This window comes from Panthera uncia, chromosome D2 (genome assembly GCF_023721935.1).
Source record: "Panthera uncia isolate 11264 chromosome D2, Puncia_PCG_1.0, whole genome shotgun sequence".
In the NCBI taxonomy this organism is placed as follows: domain Eukaryota; kingdom Metazoa; phylum Chordata; class Mammalia; order Carnivora; family Felidae; genus Panthera; species Panthera uncia.
Window position 1 is genome coordinate 39,234,109 of NC_064818.1, and position 21,274 is coordinate 39,255,382.

At 37.7% G+C, this 21,274-nt stretch overlaps 1 pseudogene; it reads right to left on the reverse strand.

The window, feature by feature from the left end:
- Positions 1–2,596: 2,596 nt before the first annotated feature.
- LOC125933516 (histone-binding protein RBBP4-like) lies at positions 2,597–3,972 on the reverse strand (annotated as a pseudogene).
- Positions 3,973–21,274: the final 17,302 nt, after the last annotated feature.

Here is a 21,274-nt window from a genome sequence, read left to right on the forward strand (position 1 = left end):
TAACACAAGAACTACATACACACACACACACACACACACACAGAGAAAAAGAAAGAAAGAAAGAAAGAAAGAAAGAAAGAAAGAAAGAAAAGAAAAGAAAAGAAAGAAAAAAAAAAGAGATTGGAAGCAAGAAGACAGCCAACCCATGACTAGAATGGATAAGCCTCTCACCTGAAGGATTAGAAATTTTCTTACTTTCCTGGAAGTTCCTTGCACATGTAACTTAATGACAGCCTGCATTTTGGCCCACGTAGCCACTTACCTGTAGGAAACTGAGGTAGAAATTATATCCTGTGAAAATGCCCATGGCAAAAATAGCTAGTTTCAGCCACTGAGTAAATATTTGCCAAATACCTAAAATGGCTAATTTACTCATTCATTGAAAAATATGAGGGGCGCCTGGGTGACTCAGTCAGTTAAGCGTCTGACTTCGTCTCAGGTCATGATCTCACCCTTCGTGGGTTTGAACCCTGTGTCAGGCTCTGTGCTGACAGCTCAGAATCCCAGAGCCTGCTTCGGATTCTGTGTCTCTGTCTCTCTCTGCCCCTCCCCTGCTCTCTGTCTGTCTGTCTGTCTCTATCTCAAAAGTAAATAAATATTTTAAAAATTAAAAAAAAGAAAAATATGAACAAACCATCACAACTCTCCAGGAACACGAAAAAAAAAATTAACTACATATCAGAGAAGCACTAAGATGAATAAACAAAACGTTTCAACCCAGTGGAAAGAGAAAGAATGCAGAACACAAAGCAGATGGTCAAATAAAAATATTGATTAGCATCTGCAGAGATTTCTGACATAATGTAGCATCCATAAGGTAATATAGGTATATAGAAGGAGAAAGGTATATAGAAGGAGAAATCACAAAATGGAAAGATTTTTGAGACATTAAAGATATATCTGTTGGGCTTCTGGTTCCACATGTAAGGAGATTGGAAGTTGCCCACCACTACCACACCCTAACAAGTAAAAATCTGAACACAATGAGAAATCAACTCTTCTTGGATTCATAAAAGAGGGAGGACACAGGGGAAACCACTGACCCCAAGACTGGAGAGACAGACAGGCTAATACCTGGAGTCATGGCTTATGAGGGCAGGGACTTACAAGCTAAAACTTCCACAGGTACCAATGCCAGAGTACCAAACCTACACTGTAATTGATGAACTGATGCTGTTTCAGTGTGTGGGGGCAACTCTGAGAGTTAAAAACTCCAGGGGACCCAGTTATGGTAGGGGGAGAGCCCACAATCCTGTGAGATTTACCTCTGGGAGGTCAACCAGAATCCCACAGAAAATGTTACAGAAAGATGTCCTCGGGCTTCCAGCAGGGGGAAGAGAAAAGAACTCATTCTGAAATAGCCAAAGCATCCTGTTCTTAACAAGGCCCAAACTTAAGGGAAACTAGACAACTATAGCCTAATCAGCTGGGGTATTGTTGAAGCTTGATCCAATGTGTGGAAGGGAAATACTAAATTCCAGCCACTTTAGTTATCCTGTCCCAACTAAGGGGGAAGAAAAAAAAAAAAAAAAAACCCTGAGAAAAACTTGATGAGTTGGCAATCCAGAGTCTAAAGACTGAGACCCAATCACAGCACTGCATAGCACTTTCTATCACCCAGCATACCTCACCACCATGTTACTATAGACCTATTTACAGCATACAAACCATGTCAAATTGAGATTCTTCAAGGTTGAAAATCAAAGCCACTTTTCCTCCCACTCCGTGCTCTCGTGGATTATAACATATCAGTCCCTGACTTCATTTACCAAAATATGCAAAATTCTTAATCTCCAACCAAATGACTGACTGAGCTCTCAATGATGTGACATTTCCACTGATGTGACTCAAGTTCACATCAAACTAAAGATTTTCTTTTTCACGTAGGAAAGCAATTTGTTCCATTATAAGCACTTACACAGTTACTCATGGAGAGTGACAGGCCTGCTGGTGAAACAGGTCACCCAAAATAGAGATGGTGCCAAACTAGTGGTCAGGGACTAACTTTTCACTTGGCTCTGTTCCTTTCTCACTTTAGCCTTTACTTAAAGGAGTCTGAAAAACTTGGGGATACAGCCTAATAAGAAAAATAACCACAAACAGTATCCCCCTTTCTGTAGCTACTTCAGACCTTTGTTACCAGTAAATTCCTGAAGAAAAAAATTTTTTTTACTTTTTTGTAATGTTTATTTATTTTTGAGAGACAGAGAGATAGGGTGAGCAGGGGAGGGGCAGAGAGAGAGACACACACACAGAATCCAAAGCAGGCTCCAGGCTCTGAGCTGACAGCTCAGCACCAATGAGGAACTTGACTCCATGAAATCTGAGACCATGACCTGAGCTGAAGTCAAACGCTTAACCAACTGAGCCACCCAGGCACCCCCTGGAGAAAATTTAAATATAAGTCTGTGGATTTACTGAATCAAATCCCCCAGTTAATATTTAGAAAACACCCTCTGTTTGGGCTATACCATTGTTGATGGTACCTATCATAGAGGGATAGCCAAAGTTTGTGTGTCAAAACCAGTGTTAAATCAAACTCAGGGTTGAGAGGAAAAAAAGAGGGAGTTTAAAATCACAAGAAGCACGGACATATCTAGGACCCCTGTCTTTCTGGATCCATGTGTCCTTCAGGATCGTCATCATTATAAATGTCTCTGCCATTTGCCAAACCCGCACGATATTGTCTTCTGATACAGAACAAATCACTCAAGGTTCGTTGGGATTCCAGGAGAAATCAGATATCTTGGCAGTATGACCACCATGAATAAAGAATTCTGGTGGCCTGTCCTCTGCATCTTCTGAGGATTGTTTCTCTCCAGTGTTACTTAAATCCCAGACATTCAGTCTGTGATCAGTACCACCGGAAGCCAACATAGTCTCCTTGTGAGGTGACCACTGAACTTGGAATTTTTCATCCTTATGTGATTCAGAGGAATGCAACTTAAGTTTCAGATTTCTCAAATCCCACAAGGCAACAGTCTTTTCAGCTGATCAAAGCGTAAGAGACTTTTAAATATGGAGAACAAACAAAGGATTGCTGGAGGGGTTGTGGACGGATGCATGGACCAAATGGGTGAGGGGCATTAAGGAATCTACTCCTGAAATCATTGTTGCACTATATGCTAACCAACTTGGATGTAAATTTAAAAATAAATAAATTATTTAGAAAAAAAAAAGAATGAACTCACTATAAGGATTGAAAGAGAGGTAGTTAGTTCACTTCGGCAGCGTGAGCATCAACTGAGGGGCTTGCTTTGGAAGTATTGTTTGAAGGAGTATCTCAGATCATAAATTTCTGATCATCAGCAACTGACCCAAACAGATATTCAGGTGGCAGATGCCGGGAAACATTTTCTACTACTGCTGTATGCCCTGTAATCACATCCACAACTTTTCCTTCCTTTAGAACAGTACTGATGTCCCAGAGGAGGATGGTATGGTCATCTGAATCACTAAGTAAGTGCCCACTGAGATTTGGGTTCCAGGAAAGTCCATAGCCTTCCTTCTGATGTCCATGGAGATGCAAGTCTGGGTTGCACTCTCCGGAAAGGTCTGGTTTGGAAGGATGTTTGGGATAGTCAAAAACAAGAACATCACCGGATGGAGTCTTTGTTGCAGTGACACAAGGGTCCTGGGGCATATCGTGGTGGCCTGTTTACTTCTCCTTCATGGTTGATCTTAATTTCTATTTCAACGTTTCCACTAACTGAGCCAAAACCTCCAAATTCTCCTTTCTCACTGCCATAGTGGGAAGCATCAAACTGAGCATCATCATTAGGGAGCTGCACATGGGCTATCACAAGGAGGTTTTGTTCATCCCATGTATGTGTTCCCAGGACAAGTCAATGAGTGCTGAAGTCTTTCCCTTCTGGTCTGGTTTCATCTGGAAGTCACTGTGCAAATAGGCTAGGCCACTCCAGAGCATGAGTCATCACCGAATCGTAAAGAAAAGAAGAAAACGGATGTTCTTTATCCATATTTTGTATTCTTCTTTGATCACATGTTCTTCTACTGCGTCAGGAGGCAGGGGGTGGGGATCCTGGGGTCGAGTTCTGCATGCTGGCGCTATTGTTTCCTCCAAACTAAAGATATTTAAACTGAAATTATTTCACTTAGCATCACACTCTCCAGTTCCACCCACATTGCTACAAAAGGCCATATTTCATTCTTTCTCATTGCCACGTAGTACTCCATTGTGTATATAAACCACAATTTCTTTATCCATTCATCCGTTGATGGACATTTAGGCTCTTTCCATAATTTGGCTATTGTTGAGAGTGCTGCTATAAACATTGGGGTACAAGTGCCCCTATCAGTACTCCTGTATCCCTTGGGTAAATAACTAGCAGTGCTACTGCTGGGTCATACGGTAGTTCTATTTTTAATTTTTTGAGGAACCTCCATACTGTTTTCCAGAACGCCTGCACCAGTTTGCATTCCTACCAACAGTGCAAGAGGGTTCCCATTTCTCCACATCCTCTCCAGCATCTATAGTCTCCTGATTTGTTCATTTTGGCCACTCTGACTGGCATGAGGTGTGCTATGCTAAGTGAAATAAGCCATACAGAGAAAGACAGATACCATATGTTTTCACTCTCATGTGGATCCTGAGAAACTTAACAGGAACCCATGGGGGAGGGGAAGAAAAAAAAAGAGGTTACAGTGGGAGAGAGACAAAGCATAAGAGACTCTTAAAAACTGAGAACAAACTGAGGGTTGATGGGGGGTGGGTGGGAGGGGAGGATGGGTGATGGGTATTGAAGAGGGCATCTTTTGGGATGAGCACTGGGTGTTGTATGGAAACCAATTTGACAATAAATTTCATATATTAAAAGTATAAAATAAAAATAAACTGAAATCATGATGTTCCTTTTCTCCTACATCCCTCAACTAATAAGATGGCACAATGTAGGCCAAATATCTTGAATCATTTTGATGCTTTCATTTCCTTCCTCTATTTTATCACCAAGTCCTACTGATATTATAGCTTAAACTACTACAAGCTGCTGCTGTTCTTTCTGGGGACCACCAAAATAGATCTCTAAGTGGTGGACCCACATTGTTCAGTTGTACCTCCCAATGCATTTTCTTTGCTGCATTCTATAGGATCTTTTTAAATTGGAATTTATTACAACCATCTCTTTCTCACCTACCTCAATTTAAAAACCTTCAATGGGATTCTCTGTTGCTCAAAAATGTTCTGCATGATCTATTGCCTACTAATGTCTTAAGCCTTGTCTTGTACCTGCAGCCCTCAAATTTCTCAATTTCTTTATTTCCTTTGCCCACTTTAGCCTTGAATAATCCAACCTCTATCACTTATCCCCATTGTTTTCATCTGTATATGTGTGTGTGCATGTGTGTATATACATATATTTACATGTGTAGATACATGTATATCTTTTTTTCTCTTTTACCTGTTTAGAAAATATTAAATTATTTAAGCATGAGGGAAATTACAAAAAGAAGATATGATGTCAGTGGTACCCACTACCTGTACGTGATAAAGGTATCATTGCCAAAATTGCCACCTGTCACTTAAAAAAAAATACAATATTTTAGATACAGTTCATGTTCCTTTTGAATTTCTTTCCAATTCCATTCCTCTCTTTCCCAAGAGGCATCCATGTCCTGAAATTCGTGGTTATCCTACCCACCCAAGTCCACAAATCCATATATATATTTATTACCCTTTTATTTTCTCTTTTCCCACCTCCTCTTTCTGACTAACACATCAATCTATTGCAATGTTTTTTTTTCACTTTCCATTGTTATATAAAAGTAATCTCATTATAGTTACAATTCTGCAAAGAGTTTTCACTCAATGTTATAATTCTGATATTCATAAATATCAATATGCATAGAACAATGTATTCATTAACACTGGAAATATTCACCTTTCCTCTGTTGATGAAATATTTATTTTTTGTTTGCCTTTTTTTTTTTGCTACTATAAACAATGCTACGGTAATATCCTGATATGTCTCCATGTGCATATATATGTAAGAGTTTCTCCCAAATATGTACTGAACATGGATGGATATTACTGTATGCACAACTTCAATATTGCTAGATATTGGCAAATTGCTTTCCAACTTTGCTGTAGGCGCTTCCACTTAAAGCAGCAATATTTAACTTTCCACCTCCTCATACCCACAGTATTGATGACTGTGAGATCGCATCTAACACTGTAAATTGTCCTTATCTGATTACTAAAGATTAAGTTTCTTTTCATATGGGTATTAGTCATTTGAATTTCTTCTTCTTAAATTGACTCTAGATATCATTTGCCCATTTGATTTTTCTTTTTGGTTAGTCTGTCCTATCGATCACATACATGCATTTTATCAACATTCTTCAAACTAATCCTGAGCTCGTTCTGTATGCTGAAAATATCATCTCCCAAAGTGTAGACAATTTTTTTTAAATTTTTTTTTGATGCTTATTTATTTTTGAAGGAGAGAGAGGCAGAGCATGAGTAGGGGAAGTGCACAGAGAAAGAGAGACACAGAATCTGAAGCAGGCTTCAGGCCCTGAGCTGTCAGCACAGAGCCCAATGCGGGGCTGGAACCCACAAACTGTGAGATCATGTGACCTGAGCCAAAGTCGGATGCTTAACTGACTGAGCCACCCAAGTGCCCCATTATAGCCTATTTTAAAACTTAGTTCAGTTAGCAAAGTCTTTTTAGACATGGGGAATTTTCAAAAATACAGTGTCAAATTTACCCACATGGTATATTTTATTTTTTGTGGTTGTTTATCTCACCATGATATTCTCCTATATTTTTCTCTAAGTATTCTAAAGGTTTCCTTTTCATATTGAGAGCACTAGTCCTTTTGCTCGGTATACAGGGCAAGGTGGGGATCTAATCTCACAGGTTTCCAAATCAAATTGTCAAATACCTGAAAGCAATTTATCAAACAGATCGAAGATGGACAAACTGAGCCCATGGACCTGCTGCCTATTTTTGTAAATAAAATATTACTGGAAGACACCCTTTTTGTTCCTTTATACAACGTATTTTGCAACTTTTGTGGTACAACAAGCAGCACTGAGTAGTTGTGACAGAGATAGGACCTAAGAAAGTTACTACCTGGACCCGCAAGAAGCAATTTGCCAATCCCCAGAACATGCGATCGTTTCTTTACTGTTTTAAAAAACAAGAACTTGTTATATACCAAGTTTCAGTAAAGGGTTTGCTTCTGGACTCCCTCTTCTGTTCTGTCTGCCTACAAATCCACTCTGCTGGGAATATCACACTATTCAAATTTCTAAAGCTTTATAACATATTTGGTTACCTGGTATAGCAAACTCTCTCCACTTACCTCCCACCTGACTCTGCTCTAAAATTTTCATGACTGTTATCAGACTTTTATTAATCTGTCTGAATTTAAGATCACTCTGCTAAGCTCTGTGAAAAGCACATTTAGATATTTATTTGCATTTAAGAAGATATGATATCTTTAAGATACTGAGTCTTTTATCCATGAAATGAGATATATATTTACTAATACAAGCCTTCTTTTATGTACTCTGTTAAATATTAAAGTTTTCTCTGTGATTGCTTTGTACAACACTGGTCGATTGATTCTTAGATACGTTCACACTCTCTTCCTTCTATCTCTCACCTCTCGTATTTTCTTTTTCCATTTCTGCACCGCATGATGGATAATTTTCTCCGATCCATCATCCAGCTCATTAAATCTCTCCTTAAATGTGCCTAATCTGCTATTTAACATTCGCTGAGTTTTTTCATATCAGGGGCTGTAATTTTACTTCTAAAAGTTTCATTTGATTCCTTTTAAAATATGGCTGTTCCTCTTACAGTTTCCATTTTTTTCTAATCCTCATTTTATCCATTTAATCCTTTCAACATATTTACTTTATTGTGCCTTTCAAATGAGTCTAGCCACTCACATCAGGGGGATTGTTAATTTTGATCTCCTTCCTAATGCTGATCCTCTCATGGGAATCTAATATGCTCTTTATTCTGACAAATTTCCTACAGAATGGTTTTTAATTTCCTCCTGCTCAGTGCCTTGTGTACGTTCATGTGTGATCTTTTGCAGTTGTTTGTGTCGTTGGTTAGAATAATTTCACCACCTTGAGAATTCCAGCAGCTTGCTCGTATTTAGATTAGGACTTCATGCCAGTGTCTCTCACAGGAGCCACCTAGAATCCCAGGACAGAATCAAGCTTCTTTGTCACTTTGCCTTTTATTGATTCTGCCTTCCTTCAAGCTTCTCTGCCCATTTCAAAGGTCCAATGGGCACATCTATTCCAGCCTCATAGGTATTAAATCCCCAGGCTCAATTCACTTCTGGTATTTCCTCAGGTCCTGGCTACATCACCTCACAAGCAGGTTTTAAGACTGCTTTTATTTCTACCATAAGGGGATACAACATCTTTCTTTTGACATCAGTCGTATTTATTGTATTGTTACCATCATTATATGTTGCTCAATTTTTTTAATGTTTATTTATTTATCTTGAGAGAGAGAGAGAGAGAGAGCATGTACACATGGGGGAGGGTCAGAGAGAGAGAGGGAGAGAGATTCCTAAGCAGGCTCCTCACTGTCAGTAAAGAGCCTGATGTGGGGCTCAGGCTCATGAACTGTGGGTGAGATTATGACGTGAGCAGAAATCAGGAGTTGGACACTTAACTAATTGAGTCACACGGGTGTTCCAATTGCTCAACATTTTTTATGTACTTACAACAAGTCCACATTCATTCTGACACTGTGGTGCTAGAAAAAGAATTGACAGTTAAATGGGATTTGTCCTTCAAACTTCAACTTTTTTAAATGTTTATTTCTTTTTGAGAAAGAGAGAGAGAGAGAGAGCAAGCCGGGGAAGGGTAGAGAGAGAAGGAGACATGAATCTGAAGCAGGCTTCAGGCTATCAACACAGAGCCTGATGTGGGGCTCGAACTTACAGACCATGAGATCATGACCCGAGCTGAAGCTGGATGCTTAACCAACTGAACCACCCAGGCACCCCATTAAACTTCAACTCTTCAAGAAAAGATCCCCTCACCCCACACCCCAGCCTCGGTCAGATGTCCTGTGTCATGCTTGCCACACTGTTGTCACCTATTGTATATAACACTTGTCTTAAAGCTGGATCACCACCTTCCACCCATCTTTCCTTCCTAGAGGAAATATTATTCTGGAACCTTCTCTGGCTTTCCCCACCCCTGGAAACTGGCTGGACAGGGCCACTTTTCCATTGCAATAGTCTTCCTCACCTTGGACCTTGGACTTCACAGGTGGTTACGGGAATCCAGCTTTTTTAAGTTTGTTCAGGTTTCCCACAGAAAAACTTGCAGAATAACAAAGACTGAGGTAGTTTTGGCCAAGACGCTGTGTAGGAAAATAAAATATACTTACGAAACATTTTGATATTCGCTATTCTACATTTGAAATGCATAGGAGAACACACAAATGACTGTTCCTGGAATAAAAATATGGTTGAAAGTGATTTCTATTTCTAACACTAGATACTAAAAAGGTGAGCATTAATTTCACATACTCCCTATTAACAAGGTATCCTATTTAAAAAGACATCCTGCTGGGGCGCCTGGGTGGCTCAGTCGGTTAAGTGTCCGACTTCAGCTCAGGTCATGATCTCGCGGTCCGCGAGTTCAAGCCCCGAGTTCGAGCCCCGTGTTGGGCTCTGGGCTGATGGCTCAGAGACTGGAGCCTGCTTCCGATTCTGTGCCTCCCTCTCTCTCTGCCCCTCCCCCGTTCATGCTCTGTCTCTCTCTGTCTCAAAAATAAATAAACGTTAAAAAAAAATTAAAAAAAAAAAAGACATCCTGCTAAATAAGTATAGGAAAAACAGTTAAAATAGAAATTAATATTTCATACAAATTTTATGGTACAACCCTAATTATAAGGTGAGAATTATGACAGTTATAATAGTTGTCGACATATAGTAAATACATTGAATACAAGTTCTTTTAAAAGACATATATCTTTATTCGGGAGCCTTTTATCCAATAAAAATAGAATATGCTCAGGTACTGAAGAAAAAAAAATAAGCTTATTTATTTTTGAGAGTAAGAGAGAGAGAATCCCAAGGAGGCTCCATGCTGTTACTGCAGAGCCCTACCTGGAGCTCAGTCCCACGAACCATGAGATCATACCTGAGCCAAAATCAAGAGTCAGCTATTAACCAACCGAGCCACCCAGGTACCCCAAGGTAGTCAAGAAAAACTTAAATACAAATAGATATTATGCAGTAAGTGATAAAGGAAGCTCACACAAACAAGCAAGTAGGAAATTATGTAAAAACAACACAAAATAACATGGAATTAACAGAAGAATAGTCAAAATAACCATATTATTACTATTTATTAATAACTACATTAGCCATTGTTATTAAATATTAATAATATTTAACTTAGAAATTAAATATACATAGTATGTCTTCTAAATAACTTGGATTATAAAGGAAACGAAAACTAAAGTTAGAGATTTTCTTTAAATGAATACAATCGAGAGTACTCTGTACATGCCATCTATAGCATTTAGAGGGAAAATATATTCTTTGTTACACTTACTAGAAAATAAATTAGCAGGGGCGCCTGGCTGCCTCAGTTGGTTAGGCGACCGGCTTAGGCTCAGGTCATGATCTTGTGGTCGCGAGTTCGAGTCCCGCGTCAGGCTCTGTGCTGACCGCTCAGAGCCTGGAGCCTATTTCAGATTCTGTGTCTCCCTCTCTCTGACCCTCCCCCCCGTTCATGTTCTGTTTCTCTCTGTCTGAAAAATAAATAAACATTAAAAAAAAAAACTTAAAAAAAAAAAGAAAATAAATTAGCAGAGTATTGTTAGTACAGGATAGAAGTGTCCAGAATATTACTACAGAGTGCTAAAAATAAATTAGCTAAACATTCAAAATAAAATTTAAAAAACAAAAAGAAAATATGAAATAATAATAATAAATGAAACCATAGAGCTAGTCCTTAAAATAAAAGCAGATGAAAAATAAAATATGAACTACCTGAAAAAAAATATTATGCAAGAATAACATAAATGGTAATGTAATTATAGACAGAAGTCTTTAAAATACAAATACTGCGGCACCTGGGCTGCTCAGTTGGTTGAGCTTCTGATTTCAGCGTAGGTCATGATCTCACGCTCCGTGGGTTCAAGCCCCACAATCAGGCTCACTGCTGTCAGCAGAGAGCCACTTCAGGTCCACTGTCCCCCTCTCTCTCTGCCCCTCCTCTGTGTGTGCAGTCTCTCTCTCAAAAATAAATAAACATTTTTTTATTTTTAAAAATAAAATGCAAATACTGTCAATGAGTTTGAAAATTGAGATACATATACATATATATTCATACAAAATATACAAATGAATGTATGTGTATATATATAAAATCAATTGATGTGTATAAAATACATATATACATGCATGAATATCAATTTGTGCATTAATATATGATGTATATCAATGCATATATTCAAGATAACCAAAGGAAGAAAAATATCAATCCTTATATATAAGTGCTAACCAACTAAAAATGTGAAAAAAAACTTCACTGATAACTAGCAAAATTATATAAATTTTATGAAACAAAAGTGAGATGCTTTTTAAACTGGAACATTCAGAAGAGAAATCAGCAATCAAGGTCATTGAAAGAAAATATGTATTAAAAATGTATAAATTCAAGAGAAACTTCATAAGAGAGAGAAAAAGAGAGCACAGAACTGTGGAATGTTTTGATGATTATCTTTTTTTTTTTTACTCCAAAAGTACTGATACCGTGTAGTTTAAGGAAAATAGAGTCAATGCCTCAATAAAGGGCTGACACTCAGCTCTGCCACTCACAGTTATTCTGGCACTAGAATCTCCATCTTGAATCAATGACAGTGTTATTGGCTTTAACTTTGACAATGAAGTGAACAATAATTAGAGGCAGAGTCACAGGTGACTGCCTAGTCCTGCCCTGAGAGGTATCTGGTGAGGAGTTTGAGAGGACGAGATAGAGAAAAAAGAATTTCCTTTATAAATATGTAAACATAAAGAAATATTTTGAACCTTTATGCTTGAAATAAGTGCGGATTGGGTAAAAACCTCTCCAGCTGATTCAGGCCAGTGATATAACAGGAGTTGGTTCTCTCCGTTGTCACCCTTGCATTAGGGAGTAAGTGCAACCTGGGAGCAACAAAGTCTTGGAAAGTGCAGAAATACTTTGTCTTCCTGCCTTAGGATCTGAGAAATCACAGTTGCCTACTATTTAATAACATATTCCTACCCTTATTACAACCAGGAAGTTTGGACCCTTATTACAACCAGGAAGTTTGCACCCTCCTAATGGGGCTAGTGGTAGTTAAACACCAAAATGGGGGAAATAATGAAAATATGCTGAAGGATGTGACTGAAAACCTGAAGCAATTAACAGAATTGTTCAGGGAGGTTTGAGGATGTACAGGTGTGAAATGGGGAGCATTGAGATAAGGCCCATCATGGCACATAGGAAAGACAACTACTGCTTTCTCTGCAAAACACATGGGGGAAAATGGATTTTTAGAACCATCTTGAGAAGGAAAGAATTAGAAAAATGGGGACCATATTAAAATTATGTGAAAAGATTACTGAAAGTGAGCACAGGGGTGCCTGGGTGGCTCAGCTGGTTATCCGTTCTACTCTTGATTTCAGCTCAGGTCACGATCTCACAGTTCATGAGATCAAGCCCCATGTCAGGCTCTGCACTGACAGCATGGAGCCTGCTTGGGATTTTCTCTCTCCCCTCTCTCTCTCTGCCCCTCTCTCTTTCAATAAATAAACATTAAAAAAAATAAAGTGACAAATCATATATTAAAGACAATTTTCTACTGATGTTTCTGAATACTTTTAATTAATGAAAGCTATAAAATATAGAGAAAATTTAGTGAGTCCCCTCGTTTGTATTAAGAACTGAGACCATTCTAGGCAGTTGAGATTCATAGGACTACTGTGCCTCGCCCATCCTCAAAAGTGAGAGACTTATGCAAGTATTTTAAGCCCGGGCCTAAGAATTAGGCACAATGCACTGATGCCAAAAGCTTCAAGCCTCCATGGTAGCAGAAAGTGGCCTTTAGGTTTCTAAGGAAACAGAGATTTTAGGTTTGAATCTTGACTTGGGCTGAGTTGAATTCAAAAACTCATGAGGATCCAGACCTGTGAGACAGGAACAGAAAATGACACAGGTTAAAAATAATGTATCTGCTTTGGCCACCAAAGAAGGTGCAATAATAGTCAAGAGCAACAATTTGCCAGGTGCGTAATTCTTCCAATTATATTGTATCATTTTAAAGAATGAATTATTCCCAGTCACTACCGCCACATATGAAAAAACCAGAGGCAGAGAAACAGATTCCGAGCATTTAAAAAGACATGCCTCAGGGAGACTCAAATGCACAGTTGAAAATATTTTCGAAAGCCCACACAACATCTCTTAGGCAGTAGTGAAGTTCCTAAGTAATTCATGGCTGATTCTAGAGCCAGTATGTGTGTGCATAAATACACAATCATACTTGCCAATGTATAGCATATATACATATTATACGAGACTAGATATAGATTACATCAATTAAGAGTTTCCCACATAAGAATGAAATTTAAATTGTAGAGAAAGCAAGAAATGCCCTGGAGCCTAGTATTTTTTTTTAAAAAGTGATAACGTCAGCCAAATAACACATCTCAGTAAAAAAGCAAATAATCCTAGCTAGCTATGCCAAATATGGCAGAGCATAAAACAAAAGGAGATTGAACCCTAAGGTATCAGCACTCATCATCAGTAAAGTTTATCCTGGGAGTTTTAGATCAAGAAACAAAAATAAAAAGCATTCAGGATGTAGAGTATTTTAGCTTTTCATTTTTTTTTGAAGAAAAATCTCCATTTAATATTGCATTGATCACTTTTATTGTGTTGTTTTTAAAAGTTCTTCCAGGGGTGCCTGGGTGGCTCAGTCGGTTAAGCATCCGACTTCAGCTCAGGTCATGATCTCACAGTCTGTGAGTTCGAGCCCCGCATTGGGCTCTGTGCTGACGGCTCAGAGCCTGGAGCCTGCTTCCGATTCTGTGTCTCCCTCTCTCTGACCCTCCCCCATTCATGCTCTGTCTCTCTCTGTCTCAAAAATAAATAAACATTAAAAAAAAATTTAAAAAATTCTTAAAAAAATAAAAAATAAAAGTTCTTCCATCAGTTATGAAAGTGTACAAGTAGTTACACACATTTTTTAACTAGTAGATGTCATTTTTTTAAAGAAAAATTTTAGGTTTACAGAAAAATAGAACGGAAAGTACAGATAGTTCTGGTATACTGCCTCCCCTGACTTCCACAGTTTTCTCTAGTAGTACCATCTTGCGCTGATGTGGTATATTTGTTACAATTGATGGAACCAATACAGATACATTGTTTACTAAAGTCCATAGTTTACATATGGTTCACTCTTTGTGTTTTATATTCTCTGAGTTTTGACCCATGTTTAATGGCAGGTGTCTGTCATTTCTGTATCATACAGACTAGCTTCACTGTCCTAAAAATCCTCTGTGCCCCACCTGTTCATCCCTCCTACTCCTTGCCCCTAACCCTCTGGCAACCACTTTCCTATCTCAATAGTTTTGTCTTTTCCAGAATGTCATATATACAGAATCATAAAGTACGTAGCCTTTTCAGATTGACTTTTGCTTAACAGCATGCTTTTAAGATTCATCCTTGTCCTTTTATAGCTCGATAGTTCATTTATTTTTATTTCTGAACAACATTCCATTATATGACTGTACCAGTTTGTTTATCCATTTACATATTCACGGACAACTTGGTTCCTTCCGGTTTTTGGCAATTACAAATAAAGTTTTTGAAACATTCACGTGCAGGTTTTATATGGACTCTTCACCAGTTATGAAAGCATGCAAAGTGTATTTTAATCATCATATATTTTGAAGAAACAAAAAGTTTCTCTTGTATCCCAAAGTATCTTAGCCATGCTTGTCCATATCAGATCCATTTGTCCCATCAGACCAAATTTGGTCTTGCAGTAGGCACTGGGATTGAAAGGGGGAATGTAAGAAGTTTCACAGAAGCTCTTGGTTAGAAGGAATACTGATGGTCATCTGGGTGTTAGTTCCTATGTCCTTGAGCTCCATGTTTGGGTTCTTCTACGTATCTCTTTTATTTGCACAGCTTCTCCTGACCAAACTTTTCTAGTTTGGCATGCTCTGAATTTTAAAAATGTTACTCTTTGGATTGCACCATCTGAATTTCTATTTCTTAGGGCTATACGAAAATAGTAGATTTAATCATTTTCCTGGCAGCCTTGAGATTCTTGAAGACATTTTTATATTTTACCAGTTCTTTCAAACTTTCTTCTTAGGATATATTTCTCAGATTTTCATCAGCATGATCCATTCATGATTCTAGTTCAAGTATATCTCAATTTTCCACATTTTTTCTACCTAAATGAAAGAAATTGGTATGTCATTCTACAGGTTAATTAAACAACATACAATGATAAAATTTCATGGGTTTTTTTTTTTTGCATCATTTTTAATGCCACAATCAAGCTATGAATATGGTATAACTAACCCATTGTTTATAGACCACGCTTGTTATTTGCATTGTTTAGTAGAAAGATGGACAAATCCAGACATAATCTTAAAACCTTTGCAAAAAAATTTAAGGATGCTATTTAAATTTAAGGGTCGGGGGGGGGGAACTAGGATATATCTCATTTGAATTATTAGCAAAATTGCAAAATTCCATAGTAAATTCATTTTATGCAAAATAAAACAACCACAAAAAGAAAAAGAAAAGAAAGAAAAAAAGAGAAAAGAAACCCATGCAGACATGAGGTGGATTAAAATCACAATCACTGTATTAATTACAATGGATTCAGGTTAGAATCCCAGTGGATCCAACTGGATCCCAGGTTAGAAATAGCAGGAGAGTGAATTGAAAGACTAGAATAAAAGTTCTAGAAATTCTTCCAAATAAACATTTTAAATATATGGAAAAGTTCATATAGGAAAAATAAGAGAAAATCAGAAATAAGAGAAGATAAGAGAAACCTATCAAGCAGATTAAAGAATACATAAGAAAATATTGAGAAAAAATAAAGAAAATAAAGAAAAATTCCCTGACCTAAGGTCAAAGGACAGACTTCTTTTTAAATAAAACATTAGATTTATTTTTTTAATTTTTTAAATAAATTATTGTCAAATTGGTTTCCAATCAACACCCAGTGCTCATCCCAACAGGTGCCCTCCTCAATGCCCATCACCCTCTCCCCCACCCTCCATCAACCCTCAGTTTGTTCTCAGTATTTAAGAGTTTCTTATGGTTTGCCTCCTTCCCTCTCTGTAACTCTTTTTTTCCCCTTCCCTTTCCCCTCCCCCATGGCCTTCTGTTAAGTTTCTCAGGATCCACATATGAGTGAAAACATATGGTATCTGTCTTTCTCTGCCTGACTTAGGACGCACTTAATAGTGAAATTATCAAACAGGTAAAGCTTCACTATACATGTGCAGGCAATTTTTTTAAATTAAATGCAAAAGAGACAAAACCATTCCACAAATATCCAAAAAGAGAAATTATAAGATTTACGAAGCAATAGTATCAGGTACAATCAAACTGTTCTCTGAAGCACAATAACAAAATTCATGAAAATGTACAGAAAAATAAGAAAAGTTTACACACAAGAAAGCAAGCTATAGAGATAATAATAGAAATGAAAACAAAGAGGAAACAAAGCATATTAGAGAGAATCAACAAAGCCAAAAATTGGTTATTTGAAGAGAGCGACAGAATTCATAAACCTCAGGCAAGCCAAATCAAGAAAACTAACAACAACAAAAAAGCCTGAATTATAAATATCAGAAATGAGAAAGGGAATCACACTATAGATTCCAAAGACATTGGAATCATAAGAGGATTCTATGAAACAGTTTATGCCAATAAATATGAAAATTTAAATTAAATGAACTAATTTCTAGACAGAAACACAATTTACTATTATTGATACAAGAATAAACAGTGTCTTGGGGCGCCTGGGTGGCTCAGTCGGTTGAGCTTCCGACTTCGGCTCAGGTCATGATCTCACGGTCCGTGAGTTCGAGCCCCTCGTCGGGCTCTGTGCTGACAGCTCAGAGCCTGGAGCTTGTTTCAGATTCTGTGTCTCCCTCTCTCTCTGACCCGCCCCCACTCATGCTCTGTCTCTCTCTGTCTCAAAAATAAAATAAACATTAAAAAAAAATTAAAAAAAAAAAAGGAATAAACAGTGTCTTAATAGTAATACATTTATTAAAAAATGTGATCTATAATTTAAAATCTTCACACACACATACGTACATGCACACACACAAAAGCACATCAATCACCGACAGATCTTCCATGTGAATCACAATTCTAAACTTTTATAGAAAAAAATGTAACCAATCTTACACAATTTCTTCCAGATAACTTTTTTAAAAATGGGGAGACTTTTGCCAATTTTATTGTTCTAACCTTGATTTTAAAGAAAAAATGACAGCTAAGGACATTTTTAAGGAGATAAATCAGGGATCGATTTGTCTCAAAATCATACAGGTGAATATAAATCAGAGGCAACCATGCATAAAAATGATGATACATTTGAACCTTGAACAACTGCAGAGATTAGGGGTGCCAACCGCCACGCAGTTGAAAATCCACGTATAACTTTGACTCCCCAAAACTTAACCACTAATAGACTACTGTTGACTGGAAGCCTTTCCAACAATGTAAGCAGTCAATTAACACATACTTTGTATATGTATTATATACTTTATTCTTAAAATAAAGTAAGCTATATAAAAGAAAATATTATTAAGAAAATAAAAATTACACATACAGCACTGTACTGTATTTATCAAAAAAAAAAAAAAAATCCACATGTAAGTGGATCCACGCAATTCAAACCTGTGTTGTTCAAGAAGCAACTGTGTTTCACCAGCAAATAGGACTGATTCAAGAAATGCAAGGTAGGTTTCATATTTTAAAATCAGTCAGTCAGTGTAATTCTTCATGTTAAAAGGAAACGTATAGCATATATAATAGATATTATAATATAATAATGATACATGTCATTATATAATAATATATTTCTGGGTACATCCATCCTTATAATAATACCACACTATCTTAACAAATTAACAATTTTGTAAATCTGGGCAGTAGGTAATGTAAATCCTCTATAAAATTTCTTATTTACCTTTGGCTTATCTACATAATTTACATTTCCAAGTGCAGAATGTGCTTGGTATTCTCTCTCTCTCTCTCTCTCTCTCTCTCTCTCTCTCTCCCTCTTCCCCTCCCCAACTTGTGCATGCATGTTCTCTCTCTCTAAAAATAAATAAATTTAAAAAAACATGCTGGAATTTTGACTGGATTGCACTAAAAGTATAGATAAACTTAGAAAGGATTGACCGCTTAACAATATTGTTTTACAATCCATAATTAATTTCACTCAGTAATATTTTGGGGGGTTTCCAGTGCAGAAATTTCGCATATGTTATTGTAGAGTGTTTTGCATTTCAATATAGACGTTTTGTACATGTATTTCAAGATATTACTTGAGTGCTATTAACAGTTGAATTAATTGTACACTGTTGACACTCAGTGGATAACTACTGACACATGCAACAACATGAGTCATCTCAAAACACGTTGAATGTAAGAAGCCAGATGCAAAACAGAAAATATTGTAATAAATAAATACCACTTACATAAAATTTAGAACAGGCAAAACTAATATATAGGGATAGAATTCAGAACAATGGCTTGTCACTGGGGGAGTGAAGTCAACTTAATGGAATGGGCCCCAAGAAAATTTTCTCAAATGATAGAAATTACTTATATTTTGATCTAGGTGATGAGCACATGAGTGTATCCATGTTCAAAAAAGTACAAAGCTGTTCACTTAAAATCTGTACACTTTAGGGCACCTGGGTAGCTCAGTCAGTTAAGTGTTCTTCTCTTGATTTTGGCTCAGGTCATGATCTCACAGTTCATGGGTTCAAGTCCCACATCCAGATCGAGCTCTGCAGCTGGCACTGTGGAGCCTGTTTAGGATTCTCTGTCTCCCCCTCTCTCTCTACCCCTCGCCCACTCACGCTGTCTCTGTCTCTCTCAAAATAAATAAATAAACTATTTAAAAAGATTTCTAATCTATATGTAAATTATAAAACACTTTTTAAAAATAAGTACAGGGCACCTGGGTGGTTCAATCAGCTAAACATCCAACTCTTGATTTTAGCTCAGGACATGATCCCAGGGTCATGGGATCAAGCCCCACATCTGGCCTTGCACTGAGCATGGAGCCTGCTTGAGATGCTCTCTCTTGCCCTCTGCCCTCTCCCCTGCTTGTTCTCTCTCTCTCAAAAACAAACAAACAAACAAACAAACAAACAAACCCAAATACATATATCTATATATTTGGGGTTTTTTTGTTTGTTTGTTTCTGTATATATATATATATATATATGTGTGTGTGTGTGTGTGTGTGTGTGTGTGTGTGTTATTTCAAGTCACACAAGTGACATTGGGGTAATTTTCAAATGTAAAATGATATAAAAACTCTAGTGAGAATGTAACATTACCAAACAACAGTCCCTGAAGTATTCAAACCCTGTTTTCAATACAAGACTCTTTTTCTCTAGTTCTCCAAGGGGGATAAAAAATATGCATAGAAACAAAGAAAAACAATGTAACGATGTATTGGCTTTGACCCCAAACTGCAACTTAGAACTCCACTGAACTATTCTGCATCCCAGAGCCTCTTTTCATCTAAACTGTGTATGCCTTGAACTACATCTGGTCAAATTAATTTCACACCCAAGCCCAATCTAATTGTAGACATTTCCCGGAATGCAAGGAAAAGCTAATTAATATAAACTCAACAGCCAGATAATCCAGGATGAGTAAAGCAAGAACAAGACGCTTGGCCCTGTCTTGAGGAAACAGGTTAAAGCTGCCTGCATTCCTCCAATCTTAAAGAGCCACTGATTGGGCTAGTAAGCTTCCATGGGAACTACCTCTAAGCTCACTTCAGCCAAGTCTTCAGGTGACAGTGATCCTCTGCAAAGGTACAAACCCTTTCAGTAGCTCCATCCAAAACTGGGAACCAATGCAAAGTCCTTGGATTTGGTAAATTCTTAGCTGCACTCTTCAGAGGGGTTCGGAGAGAAGGGAAGTTGGGTAGAGTTGAATGGATCTATGAGTCACCTCTGCCTGAGAGTTCAGTAATAAGTTCCATGACTTTTTTTAAGTTTATTTATTTTTGAGAGAGACAGAGACAGCGTGAGTGGGGTAGGGGCAGAGTGAGAGGGAGAGAGAGAGAGAGTCCCAAGCAGACTCCATACAGCCAGCATAGAGTCCAATGCGGGGCTTGAACTCACAAAACCGTGAGATCATGACCTGAGCCAAAACCAAGAGTCAGACACCTAACTGACTGAGCCACCCAGGTGGCCCAATAAATTCTATGACTTCTGATCTTTGTTTAGCTAAGAAAACTTCAAGTTTCTCTTTTTTTAATTTTTTTAACGTTTATTTATTTTTGAGACAGAGAGAGACAGAGCATGAACGGGGAGGGTCAGAGAGAGGGAGACACAGAATCTGAAACAGGCTCCAGGCTCTGAGCTGTCAGCACAGAGCCCGACACGGGGCTCGAACTCACGGACCGTGAGATCGTGACCTGAGCCGAAGTCGGCCGCTTAACCGACTGAGCAACCCAGGCCCCCCTCAAGTTTCTCTTTATAAAAGGAAGGTAATATCAAACACATGAGTTGGTTGTAAGTATGTGCAATGTATGCACATCCCTAAGAGCCATTCTTGGGTTGTAGTAGGTGGCAGGAAAATGTTAGCTTCTTTTCCCACTGTTGGTAACTATCATTTAGATCGAAAACTCTGTGTGTGAGCATTTTTACCTAGTTCATCATATATCATAGTACCTGACATTATGCCTGACGTATAATAGGTGCCAAATTAGTACTCAGTAAAGGAATAAACACCAAGCGCTGTGCTAATCATTGTGAGGGCATATTAAAAATGTAGTTGTCACAGCCAATTATTTTACAACATACTAAGAGACAAACACACGAATACCTAAATAATGGAATGATATATCTGCTACAAAGTACTATGTAGTCTGAAAGGAACTCTAGTACAATTAATGAGAAGTTAATTTGGGTCATCACGGGATGGATGAGTCAGATTTTACTATCATGTGCCATACTATCCCAAAAGGAGGACTGATTTGAACAAAGC